The 13,673-nt window shown below is 40.8% G+C and overlaps 1 protein-coding gene across 3 annotated transcripts in view; it reads left to right on the forward strand.

Annotated features, from left to right (window-relative positions):
• Window positions 1-2,670: 2,670 nt before the first annotated feature.
• NFYC (nuclear transcription factor Y subunit gamma) overlaps window positions 2,671-13,673 on the forward strand; it is a 64,143-nt gene continuing 53,140 nt past the window's right edge. For 2 of the 3 annotated variants that reach the window (XM_054572052.1, XM_054572051.1), the window contains exon 1: window positions 2,673-2,867. The gene's annotated coding sequence lies outside the window, so the exon portion shown is untranslated. Of the gene's footprint in view, window positions 2,868-13,673 lie in introns of all 3 variants that reach the window. The other variant, XM_054572049.1, reaches the window with a different exon arrangement.

Consider the following 13,673-nt stretch of genomic DNA (forward strand, 5'->3'; position numbering starts at 1 on the left):
TGGAACCATCTCTCGGGGGGCTCTTTTATTCATGAAGTTTACAGAAGCTGATAGTTATATAAAACAATCCAATAGACTAATTTGACTAATTTAAATGAAAAATGCAGTTATCAAAAGAACTGGAATCCTCTGGGTGGCAGATCACTAATTTCTGTCCCTATGGTTAAGCCATTTGCTGAGTGAGCATAGAATCACATCAGGAAAGTATATTGAAGGGTTTCTTAGCTGAGGCAGCCTGAAATATTCTCACCCACTACAGGGATGACATGGACAAGGAAATTGGAATGCTCAGGTTCCAGTTGAGACAGGGCTTGGAGGGTCGATGGTAGTACTTGTTTGTGACTGCCTCGTTTTTGGCTGTCATGGCTAATTAAGCCCTTAGGTTCAAAGACTCTCTCCAAACAGATTACAGAAAAATTGGTTGACAAGATCGATTAAAGTTTCTTTCATCAATGACAATCACATCTGTCTTCTTGATTCCTCCTACATGTATCAGAATTTGGTTTGTTTTTTGATCATGTTTGTGGACAAGCTCTTGGTTTACTTCCACAGGATAGCTAATTTCAGGGTTGTACTAGTCAGTTTAGGCTAGCTAGGTTATGCTGCAGTAACAAACAACTAAAACAATCTCAATGACTTACAAAGATTTTATTTCTATATGTCATGTTGCTATGCACATCTTCATTCTCGGACCAAAGCTAAGTATCCGTATTTGGGACATCCTGCTCTCACGGCAGAGGAAAAATAATATGGCAGAATCATGAGATGGCCCACATTTCTGCTCAGAAGTGGCTCGTGCCATTTGTACTCCTATTTCCTTGATTAAAACAAGGCTAAACTCGATTACATTAGGGTGAGAAGTATAATCTCCTATGGACACGGCAAATAGGGAAAGAGGGTTTAAGAAAGAGAGGGGCAAAGAATACTGGTAATAGTCTATAGCAAGGACTAATACTACCTATGTACACCAGTATGATTGTTACCAGTTATACTATTAATATGTTAAAATACTTCCATAATAGCTGCTGTCCCGAGCCTCCTGACAACTCCCGTCCCGAGACCCTCCAATTCACAAACTAGCAACTGAGGGGTTAACACCTAATGCAGAAAGGTAGCTCCTTCAAATCTACATCATCAATGTTTGAGTACTACCTGTGGTTAAATGTTTATTACCACCCGTGGCTAATTTCCTCTGCTATGTAAATTTTTATTAGTTTAATTCTGAGTGCAACCTGACCTCCAGGCTCTTAGAGGGGAAACTCACTGCAGCTCCTATGTGCTGTTGATAATTAATTATATAATAATAACAATAATAATTTGTGTTGCTTTCTACACATTTTGACATCTTTTGCATAGTACATGCAATAAATGCTCAGTAAATATTTGTAGAAATACCTTTTTCCCATTAGCTAAACTTATGTCTCTACTATCTCAACATACCATTTTGAATTTTCATTAATTTTTATACCATTTCTCATGTCTGAAAATATCATCACTAACTTCTTTATAACACATTTGCAATTTACAAAGCTCTCTTACACCATTTCATTCAATCTCCCCAACGCTCCCAGGAGGTAGGAATTAGATCATTTTACAGATGATGAAATTGAGACTCAGTGAAGTCAGGTGTCTTACAGCTAGTTAAGTTTCGTTCATTCATCCATCAAATATTTATTGAGTGCCTAAACTTAGATCTGTTAAGGTTGGATTTGAAAACAATTTTCCTGAATTCAAGTCAATGGTTTATTCCACTATTCACAACTATGTTATCACCAGGGTCATGAACTCAAAGGAAGGAAATAGTAACAGTCTGTTGATTTTATTGTTGGAGACCCCTGCAACGCAAGTCTCAGAAATGCTCCAAGGTTATTTGTAAAACTCAAGGTAACCACTAGCAGGAGCAATCTCATTTCTCTCTGTGCTTGCTACCTAATGCACTAACAGTCTCATTGTAGATAATTCATTCAATACATATTTAATGAATTTATCCACAGGTTTTGGAGCTATTTAAATTGAGTTTTGACACTAGCTGTGGAACCTGATCAAGTTACTTATCCCTTTGAGCTTCAGTTTTGTCATCTGTAAAATACTAATGTCTTAGAACTAAGTAGTTATGGAGGTTAAAGATATGCAAAGTATGAAAAAGATGTAATATTGCTCATTATAGCTGTGGTTTCCAACCGTCTTTTACGAAGTTTTAAACTCTGAATTCAAATGAGAAAAACAATGTCTATGTTGTTGTAAGGTTACATGCTGACCACTCTTGGATAGTGCTGTTCTTTATTCTGGAGTATATCATTTTACAGTTTTGGTGTTAAACCTTCTCTTTTACCGTACTGGTACCTGTCTTCTTCAACGGCGCACTTAATCTGGAATTTCCATGTCGTTCTTCGTCCCCCAGCTCTTTCTTCCAAAATGAAAAATAAACACACACATAAAAACAACTTATTCTTTAAAGCCCAAAAGTGTGCGTATTACAGCAGAGATCCACAAGTATGGCACACCCTACGGAGGTCACGGGGAAACGCCTCCCGATACCCTAGAAAAGGGCGGAGTCAGAAGGCTCTCAGATCTCTTTCAGCTTCACCCTGTCGTCGGCCCTTCCCAATTCTCGCGAGACTTCAGAGATTCAGCTTCTGCGTATTACAAGTTACTGGGAGTCGAGGCGCCAAAGGAGGGGGAGGGGAGGGGGGGACGGTGCAAACGGCGTGGCCGCCATCTTGTTTGCACCCCCGCTTTGCGCGCGCTCCGTTCTCCGTGACGCACGCTTCCCCTCCCCTCCGCGGTGCCCAGGCCCCTGCCTTGCCCTATTCCGCTGGAGCGCGGGGGCTGCTCCCGCTCCTCCCTGGACTCCTGAGCAGAGGCGTGTAAGTGTGCGGGAGCTCTGTGGGAGGGAGGGTGAGAGGTGAGCGGCAACGGTGGGGGGAGGGGCAGCGCTTCCCGCCTTCGGCTGCGACCTCACTTCCCTCGCGCGGCCGCTGCTGTAGTTCTGTCCGGCCTGCCCGCCGCCATGTTGTGTTCTCTCCGGGGCCGCCGCTGTCGCCGCCGCGCTCGTGGGGTCCGTGTGCCTCGCCGGCCCGGCCCGCGGGCTTTCTCCCATTGGCGGAAGGCGACGGCGGGGGGGCTCGCTCGTGATTGGTTGGTGGCGGGGAGGCCGCGGACCTGGCACCTTATTGGTCGCGCTGGCTCCGGCCTGGGGGGTAATGAAAGAATCGGAGGCTGCAGGGTTGTGCGCGTCTTGGGCTCTGGCTGCAGGGCGATGACCCCCTACGGCGCAGGCGTGGGGTGAAGGCTGGGGCGAACCTAAAGGCCTTAAGGGGGAAGAGGGGATGATGGCAGGTACTTTGGAGTAGCCTGTGCATGGCTAGGAGTGGGAGACCTAGGATAGGGGCATGCAAACCCCAAGGGTGCCAGACTTGGAAACACTGAAACCCAACTTACAGGCCGAGAGGATCTTTAAGATCCAGGGGTGCTAAACTTGCAGTGTAACGCAGTTTGGAAGTGACCCTAATGTCCATGGTTGCGAGGTCTGAGAGCGTGGTATAAGAGGAAAGGGCTTCAGGCCCCTAGGGACATAATCGGAAAGATAGGAGCAGATCAGGGATTTTGCTAGACAGTGCCAGCATTGAAACACTGCGGTTTAGGTGGAGTCCTGGAGTTCACGGTTAGCCAGACCTGGGATTTGATGTGAGGAGGAAGTAAACAGACTCAGCCTGAGGCAGAGATCATATTGGATGGGTGTGCTGGTCTTAATAACTGAATGCCAGGCCTAGGAGGCACAGCATTAATTTGTGACAGATCTATAGGAGTGAGAAGGTATTGGGTTGGCCAAAAAGTTCGTTTGTGTTTCTCCCCTATATGGCTCAAGTAGGGCTCAGTTGTTTTTTTAGCTTCATTTCAAAGAATTTTGTTAGATTGTATTTTGACAGCTGTCATACCAGCATGCATTACCAAAAAAAAAACAAAACAAAAACTAAAATTGGTGAATTTTTGTGTAGTTATTTTAATATTGAGGATGGAAGAAAGTATGCAACCTTTCCAGCATATTATGCTTTATTATTTCAAGAAAGGCAAAAATGCAACTGAAACACACGAAGAGTTTGTGCAGCCTGCGGAGAAGGTGCTGTGACTGGTCCAAGGTGTCAAAAGTGGTTTGCAAAGTTTCATGCTGTAGATTTCTCACTGGACAATGCTCTGCTATCAGGTAGTGCAGTTGAAGTTGTTAACTATCAAATTGAGACATTGAGAACTATCAGTGTTATACCATGTGGGAGATAGCCGACATACTCAAAATATCCAAATCAATAAAGTTACTGGTGAAAATGAAAACTGTGTCTTTTATTTTACATAAAAAACTAAATGGAATCTTTGGCTAACTCTTTAGAAAAGCATTTTGGGGTACATTTTCAGACTTGGAAATTATATATAGTAAGAGAGCAATTGTCGGATATTGGGGCTCAGGACCATGCAGCTAGTTTTGAGATGTTCTCTATGAAGGTTTCCTGCTTTAGAAGGACAGATATGTTAGGTTTCTCTTTAGCAGAAGAGAGCTTGACAGAGATCCTGGATCTTGGCTCATGTATTTCCTTTTTTATATGCCTAAAAATACATTCACTGTCATAAGCATTTCTTTTCTTTCTTTTTTTTTTTAAGAGGGAGAGAAACATCGATGTGCAAGAGATACACTGATTGGTTGTCTCTCTCATGCCCCCATGTGGGGACGTGGCTGGCAACCCAGGCACGTGCCCTGACCAGGAATTGAACTGGTGACCCTTTGATTTGCAGGCTGGCACTCAAACCACTTAGCCACACCAGCCAGGGCGCATTTCTTAATAATTATTTAAAAAATAAGCAGCCCGGAACAAAAATAAATTAGTGCATAGCTTCTTGCATCTTGTCTTAAGTAACAGGACTTGTCAGCATTTTCTGGTTCATGTTTCAAAGTTTTTGTTGTAATTAAGAGTTGTTAGAGTCAGTCTGTTGGGTATATTTATATTCCTTTTCCATTGAATGATGATGAGTTGTATTATTTTACATTTGCGTCTTCCAAGGTTTGGGGATCACAGGAAAACATTTGCAATAAACCTCTGTGTTTTCCTTATTTGTTTTTCCTTGTCTGTGTTAGATGGTTCTTTCTGGCTTTAGATAGGTATTATCTAAATACCTTCTGTTTTCATGTCAATTTCAGGAAATTCTGGTTTTCATTTGGTCACTTTTTATGTGAATGCGACTAAATTTTTTGAAAGAGAAATAGTATTTTCCAGTGGTAAAGGAAGGGAATTGACATTTTGGGGGATATGTAATACAACATTCTGCTTAGGTAGGACAGATGAGAAAGTTGAGGATCAGAGAGGTTAATTAAGTAGTTTGTCCATGTCACTAAGTGGTTGAACTGGGATTCAAATTCAAGTTGCCTGATGCCAGAGCCTGTGGTTTTATTTCCTACCTCATGCTATCAGCATAAACCTGACTGGTCAAACTTCCAGGTAGTTCTGTATTTCAAAGTGGATCATCTACTTTGATTTCTGGGTGTCAGGAGTATATTGAGTGGGAGAATATAACTAATAAGAATTTGTAGATCTTTAGGACTTCCAGTCAAGATGGAGGCATAAGTAAACACCACTCACCTCCTCAAACAACCACAGCAAAAATTGCAACTAAACTACAAAACAACTATCACCCAGAATTGTCAGAAAATTGAGCTGTTTGGAAGCCTGACAACCAAGGAATGCAAGGTATCACATTCATCCGGACAGGTAGGAGGGGCAGAGAAACGGATAGGCATGGAGACATGGAGATGCAGAATGGGCATTCCTACGTCTATGTGTGGTGGATAAAAATTGGGAGGGATTCCTTGGGAGCGAGGGATCCCAGCCCCACACCAGACCACCCAGCCCAGAGTTCCAGAGCCAGGAAGATAAGTCCCCAAAACTTCTGACTGTAAAAATCAGTAGGGGTTGGGACAGTGGAAGAAACTGCAGGATTCTCAAGAGTCTTGTCTCAAAGGGCCCACAATGGACTTAAGACTTAAGCAGACTCACTCCCTGTGGGCCTCAGCATTGGGGCAGCAGCTGGAAGGACCTCAGTGGCATACAGGGAGAAATTAAAGTGTCTGGCATCAGGGCAAGTGCTGGGGGATAGCTCCCTCCAGACAAAACTCCAGTGGCCAGGCAGTGGCACTGTCCTTTTTCTGAGCCCTCCCCCACACAGCCACAGAGTTTTGACACCATATCAGAGTCTCCACCAACCTGGTTCACACAGGTTGCTGCATCTTGGCGATTACCTAAGGCTCTGCTGCATCCAGTTTACAGGTGCAGTTTTCTACAACAGGCCACGCTACTAAGATGGAATCAAAGTAGCTCTACCTAACATGTAGAAACAAACACAGGAAAGCTGCCAAAATGAGGAGACAAAGAAATATGGCCCAAATGAAAGAACAGTCAAAACTCCAGCAAAAGAACTAAACAAAGTGGAGATAAGCAATGTGTCAGATGCATAATTCAAAATGGGTTATTAGGATGCTCAAGGAACTCATTGGGTAGTTCAGTAGCGTAAAAAAGACTCAGGCAAAAATGAAAGTTACACTAAGTGAAATAAAAATTTACAGCACACAGTGGAGTGGATGAAGCTGAGAATCAAATCAATAATTTAGAACATAAGGAAGAGAAAAACATTCAGTCAGAACAGCAAGAAGAAAAAAGAATCCAAAAAACAAGGATAGGCTAAGGAGCCTCTGGGACAACTCTGAACATACCAACATTCAATAAATGGGGATGCCAGAAGGAGGAGAGAAAGAGCAAGAAATTGAAAACTTACTTGAAAAAATAATGAAAGAAAAATTCTTTAATTTGGTGAAGGAAATAGACATACAAGTCCAAGAAGCACAGAGTCCTAAACAAGATGGACACAAATAGAACCACACCAAGAAACGTCATAGTTAACGTGCCAAAAGTTATAGAGAGAATCTTTTTAAATTTTTTTTTTTTTTTTGGTAGGTAGAGGGAAAGAGAGGGAGAGAAACATTAATGTGTGGTTGCCTCTTGCGTGCCCCACAGTGGTAACTTGACCTGCAACCCAGGCATGTGCCCTAGACTGGGAATTGGACTGGTGACCCTTTGGTTCATAGACCAGCATTCAGTCCACAGAGCCACACGAGCCAGGGCTGAAGAAAGAAACTTAAAAGTAGCAAGAGAAAAGCAGAGAGTTAACTACATAAGAGTTCCCATAAGGTTGTCAGCTGATTTCTCAAAAGAAACTTTGCAGGCAAGAAGGGACCGGCAAGAAGTATTCAGAATAATGAAAAGCACCTACAATCTAGATTACTCTATCCAGCAAAGTTGTCATTTAGAATGGAAGGGCAGATAAAGTGCTTCCCAGACAGGGTAAAGCTAAAGGAGTTCATCACCAAGCCATTATTATATGAAATGTTAATGGGACTTATTTTAGAAAAAGGTCAAAATTATAAACATTAAAATGACAATTCACAACTATCAACAACTGAATCTAAAAAACTAAACAAACAAGCAGAACAGAAACAGAATCATAGATATGGAGATCATTTGGAGGATTATCATTTGGGGGGGAAGGGGGAGAAGGGGGGAAAAGGTGCAGGGATTAAGTAGTACAGATTGGCAGGTACTGAATAGACAGGGGATGTTAAGAACAGTATAGGAAATGGAGTGGCCAAAGAATTTTTATGCATGTCCCATGGACATGAACTGAGTGGGGGATTGCCAGAGGGAATGGGGAGTACCAGGTGGAGGAGGGCAAAGGGGAAAAATTGGGACAACTGTAATAGCATAATCAATAAAATATATTTTAAAAAAGAATTTGTAGTACTGTTTCAAGGATGGTAACCATTTGAATATAGACTCCTCAACTAGTTATTGAAATCTTACCCTTTGGTTTCTAGTGCGAAGGGAAAGTTGACAAAGTAAACTGCTGGAGTTTTCCCAGACCCAAGTAGTTCATGGTTAAAAAGTATGTACAGAAAGGTTAAGAATCTGCATTCTTTAGAACCAGGGTTCAGAATATTGCTGACATAGTCTGTCTATTTATGGAAGTGATTAATGCCAAGCATTGAGAAACTACCAAGTGCATAGTGTAAAAGAGCTCACGAGGGAGCTTTTTCAAACATCACCAGTTCTTTAGGATGTTTGTTGCCAAACACCAGGACCTATCCAAAAGCCTGATGCATCTCTAAACTGTGGAATAATGATTCTAGGATATACTTATCCTAAATGATGTATAATATTAAAATGAATACAACAAAATAATTTGCAATTTCCAATATTGCATGGAAATCTTTTTAAGTAATTCAGGTTTCAAGGGGGGGGGGTCTTAATTGCTTTGTTTCTTGATGTGATTAGGTGAGTATCCTTCCTTTTACTTGCAGTTACACTGCAGTGTAGAAGATACGAATCAAAGTAAGAGAAATAGGGGTTGCTGTGCATTTTGTACATTGCTCATCTTAGCTTCATTTGCTCAGTCATTAAAGTTAACCAAGTAAGAAGAAGGTTATGGCATCCAAAACTTAGTTTCTTTTTTAGTATGTCTGGACGAGATTACAGAAACATTCATATGCATATATATTTTTCATCCAGCAAGTGTTTCTTGACTACCTGCTCTTTAACACCAGTGACCACCTTCTTTCCACATTAGCTCCTTATACCCATGGTTGCTAGCTGGACCTTGCATCATTTGGAATTGACTACCCTAGAAATCTTGAACTCTCAGGAAGTCTGAGTAAGTCAAAGTTTATATTAGAAACTCGTGAACAGCAGCTTTGTCTTGGCAGAAATCATATTAATGTTCCATACTTTACAGACTGTCCGTGTCATCTTATTTAACCTTTATAACAAGTAATTCTAATATTTACGCTTACACATTTTCCATTTGGCCAAAACTGATTCATTGTACTAGAAAAGAAAATAGGTTTCTTATCGCCATTTACAGAAAAATGGAGGCATGAGGGGCCATTAGGTGTCTTGCTGAGACAATATTTTCTTAAATTCACATCTGTTATTTTTTTAGTTCATAGGTACTGAGCCACTGAAGATACACAGGACTAATACAGTTACTGCCTTTTATTGAGTGTTTATATTGTACCATCTAGGGGTCCCTTAGAGTTTAGGAGATGCACGCTGTTGGGGAAGAACCTGGAAAAGGGGAAGGCATGGGTGTGCTCACTGGAGGGACCTTTGTTTTGAGAGGTTTAAAGGCCGGGAGTTTAGGGGAGGGCTTAGGGAAGGATCTCAGTAGAATATTCATCAGCTTTTTCAGGTGTGCTTTCTCAGGGTTGTGGTTTCCACTGATTAGCCAGTGTCTGGGCAGGGGTCATTAGTCATTGCAGCTGGTCCTGGTGTTTCCCCCCTGATTTTGCTGCTTTTCTGGGCCTGGAGCTGAAATACTTAATACAACTGAGGCCTAGGTGTTATCTCTAGGGAGGAAAGATCACAGGGTTCTAAACGGCATGACCAGAGATATACCAGGGGAGGAAAGGCCACCCTGGGGGCAAGGTCTGGCACCAGTTTTGCCCATTGCTAGGCACCTGTATCTGGCTGTAAACTGTTCGGCAAGTTTGTTCCGCTCTCGTCTCAGTTTCCCTGTTCCATATGCCAAGGAATTTTCCTAGCTTCTTACTAGTTGGCCTCAAAATGATTTGCCCAAGGTCGCATTGCCAGTAAGCGGCAGAGTCCAGATTCAAACATAGGTCTGTAACTGTCAATTCTTACACAATTTGTGGAGCCCTTACTCTTAAATACTGTGTTCTCTTATATATCCTAATATTAGGTTCAATATCCTAATAACCATAGGATATTGTGAGAAAAGAAAAATTCTTGCGTCTTAGCTCAGGAAGTGAGCTTTGATTGCTTCAGGAATGTCCTTTGTATTAAGACCCTAAATAGTATGATGACCTTGACAAGGTCACTTAGCTATGCAAGGCCAGAGCCAAGTCTAGGCAAGTACACTGGAGTCCCAGATCAGTGCTCATTCTGCTGGACAGCGTTGCTTCTCCTGTGGAAGCACTGACTTGATGGCAGAGATGTCTAAGGCACCTTCTGTGTTTTGACAAGTTTGCCTCATTCACAGGAGAAAGAATGGCAGAGGACATTATTAGGTTCACAAGTGACCTTGAGGTTCATTCTAGCCTCAGGCATACAACCTAAGAAGAACATTCCTTAGCCAGCAAGTTGTTCTTTTCCATTCTATTTCTTGTGCTCAAAGCAAACTGAGTTATCTGATGTCTTACAGTCTCTCTTTTTCATTTTGTTTATTCAGTTTTTCATGCGTGCACTGTGACTGGTTAGGAAGACTACAAGGTCATTTTAATGTTTTCCTACAGAGGCTCAAAGCACCTAACATAATGTAAGTGGATTAATTGTAGGAGGAAATGGATTTAAAATATGTTGGCCAAAGAGTGCCCTTCAGAGGGGGCAGTGTAGTTGCTGACATTGGAATCAGACCTGGGAATGAGTTTGTCTCTGTGATGCATTTATCCTCTGTGTTAGCTGGGGGTCAGATTCTTAACTTGTCTGAGCTTTAGTTCCTTACTGTGTAAAGCAGTGGTAATGATACCTATCTTATAATTATGAGGAATGAATATAATAGCATGTAATAAATAACTGTCACTGAGTGGACCTTTCTTTTTACAATAGCATAAAATCTATCCCAACAGCTTCCCTAATGGGGAGGCCTTCTGTAATTATGTACTCTGTTATGTACAGTAAGATTTCTACATGGGGAGCAACCACTTGACATGAAAGAAATAACCTAATTTAGTTGTGCTGTTGTGGTTTAGGAGTTTGTTTTAGGGTTAGGTTATTTCCTGATCACCTCTGTTAATCCTCAGTTGCCGAGTAGTAATGATTCTGATGAGATGAAAACTTTCATATTTACCAAGTAGCAATGATTATTAAAATCAAAACGCTCATTTTTTACCCTTCTGTCCAGAAAGAAATTTGCATTATGGTAATTTAAAATGTTTTCTAATTGTAGAAATTGTCCGTTGAAGTTAGGACTGTAAATTTGTTTTATAGTCACCTGGGTCACATTTTCTTTTAAGTAAGCAGGAAGACAACATTGTGGAGTGGTTCAGGAAAAAATCTCTCTGCCTGCAGAAATTTTTGCTAGGTTGCAATATTCGTGTTCTTCCGACACTTCTCCATGTTTTAGCAGTGATGTACCTGATAGCAATGAGGCAACACCTGTACTCGTTTTCAGTACTGGAGTTGTATTTTTCATTTTGTTTTGGGTTCTTTTTTGTTTATAGACAGGTTACTTCTAAATCTAGTGTTTTTTTCTTTTATATAGTAAAAGCTTTCTAATGAAAACCTTCAGGTGCAGTTTAGAGAGAGGGACTAGTCTAACCTTTGCATTCGGATGTTTCCAGTAGTACAGATTTAAACTAAAGGTTCAAATCTCCATGTTCAAGGTATAGTATAAAATATCATATATAAATTAATATCCTCCATTTAAAATCAACCATATCATTATAAATAAGTTCCAAGAATCATTCTAAATAGATTCATGGGTATGAGCTATAAACAACGAACTTAAGCAGTGCTTCAATAAATGCTTCTGTGACTCATTGGAAATACATTGGAATATAGAATATTTTGTATCATGTCATTGATTAAAATCTGTTAGAGTTACTGAAGGTTTTCACAACTTACTAATTGTTAACCCTGTCCTCAGGAGCTGCACGTTACCCAGTAATCAGTATGAAGTGAGATTCTTTGCCCGGTATTAGGAAAACATAGCCCCTCACCAGTGTCATGATCTGTCCATTTAAAAGAGAAAGTATGTGCTCTGTGCACAGTTGAACATCTTTGTCATTTTTAACTGTCTTAAAAATTGATACTGAAACTGGAAAGTAAATAGTTTAGAATTTGCTCATTATCGGATGACAAAGTTAGGGCCTTTTAAAGAAGCAAAGCATACTTGGTTGGCAATAATTTGGGAGGCAGAGGATTGCTATTTATGGTGATATTTAATGCTACTTTCAGTAGGATTAAATTAAAAAGATAAGTGCCATAACGTGTGTAAAACCCTTTTGGAAGGTGGCCAGAATAGAGTCGTCGATAGTTTCTTTTCATTTCACTAAAATTTGTAGGTTGCTTAAGAGCAGCATTTCCCAGGCTATTTCATTGAACATTCTTAGTTCTTATACAGTGCGAAGACGTGTCCTCTGGGGATGAAGAAAAGATTCTTGGCAAAATAACGGCCAAACTGATGTGCATTTCTTTACTGCAGAATTAGTATTCAGAGTTTTTGTACTTATATGCCTTATGACCCTTGAAAACAAGAAAGGTACATTATGCAGTGTTTCTCAAATTTGTTTAGCCGTAGAATCCTGTTTGTGAGAACACCTAATAAGCATTTCATGTTATGTCTGGAGTGTAGTGGAGCCCAGTGGAGCAGTTCTGGTGTAGAGAGTTTGTGAATTAAGAAAATGAATCCTTTTGTATAGGGTAGCTTGACCAATAGTGGGAAATGACTTTTCTGGGTACATATAAGATATGTCTCTAAAGTAATGTAGACTTAGGGATGAATGTGATTTAAAAGGTCATCTAATTAAGTTGTCAGTAACAATAATAATAGTAGCAGCTACCAGTTTTTGGCATACTTGCTGTTATCAGGCACAGTGTTGTTACTCTGCATGCATTTATTAACCACTGGTCTTAATGATTTTATCTTAATATTTCCCATTCATCTACTTTTCAACATCTCCACCACTGCATTTTCCAGTAACTAGATTACTGCAGTGTCCTGTTTTCCCTGTTACCTGTCTAAACTGCCGACATCCTCCCACCCTATCCCCTTCTTCACCCTGTACCCAAAATGATCTTTTAAAAGAGTAATTCTAATTGTGCTTAAAACTCTACAGTGGCTCACTACTATTCTCAGAATAAAATTCTAGTATCTTAGCTTTTCCAGCCCCATTTACTTTTCTAATTCGTAGCCTCTTGCCCCTGGGCTGCTGCCATACCAAACTATGGCCCTTCCAGATACATAGTGCTTCTCTGTCAGGTCCAGGCCTTTGTACATGCAGTTTACTTATCTATCTAAGTAGGTTCCTATTCTTAGGATTTTAAATCTCCCAAGAAGCCTTCTCTCACCAGCCTGAAACTGAGTTGGGCCATGGGTTAGGCGCTCACCTTCTCTCCTATCTTATGCATTTGCTCTTATTTTAACTCTTAAACAGCACTATGATTGGCTATTTTAATATTGCTGTTTGTTGTAATAGACGTTAATCTCCTTGAGGCTTACAGGGGCTGTGTCTTGTTTAGGATCCTCAGATTTTAGCACAGTGTCTGTACATCTAAGTATTTATTGAATGAATCAAAGTGTCTTATTCCTTACAACCTTGCAAGATGTTTTACAGCTCAGAAAATTGGCCTCAGTGGGTTAAGTAACTAGTCCGAAGTTATTCAGCTAAAAAGAGGTGAGGCAGGATTAGAATCTAAATCTGTCTAGTTGGAAAGACTGGGCTTATTTTTTTCCTGCTCCTCCACATGGCTGCTCTTTCTCATCTTGTCTTTACATATTTCTGTCAAGTGTCCTAACAGCCTGTGCTAACAACCCCAACCATAGCTTCTGAGGCAGCTGGTGCCATCTTTGGATAGCTCTGAGAGCCGAAATAGGTCCTTCTAGAATAGTTTTCCACATTC

This window comes from Pteronotus mesoamericanus, unplaced genomic scaffold (genome assembly GCF_021234165.1).
Source record: "Pteronotus mesoamericanus isolate MK-2021 breed Mesoamerican mustached bat unplaced genomic scaffold, CSHL_Meso_final contig_221, whole genome shotgun sequence".
NCBI classification, from domain to species: Eukaryota; Metazoa; Chordata; class Mammalia; order Chiroptera; family Mormoopidae; genus Pteronotus; species Pteronotus mesoamericanus.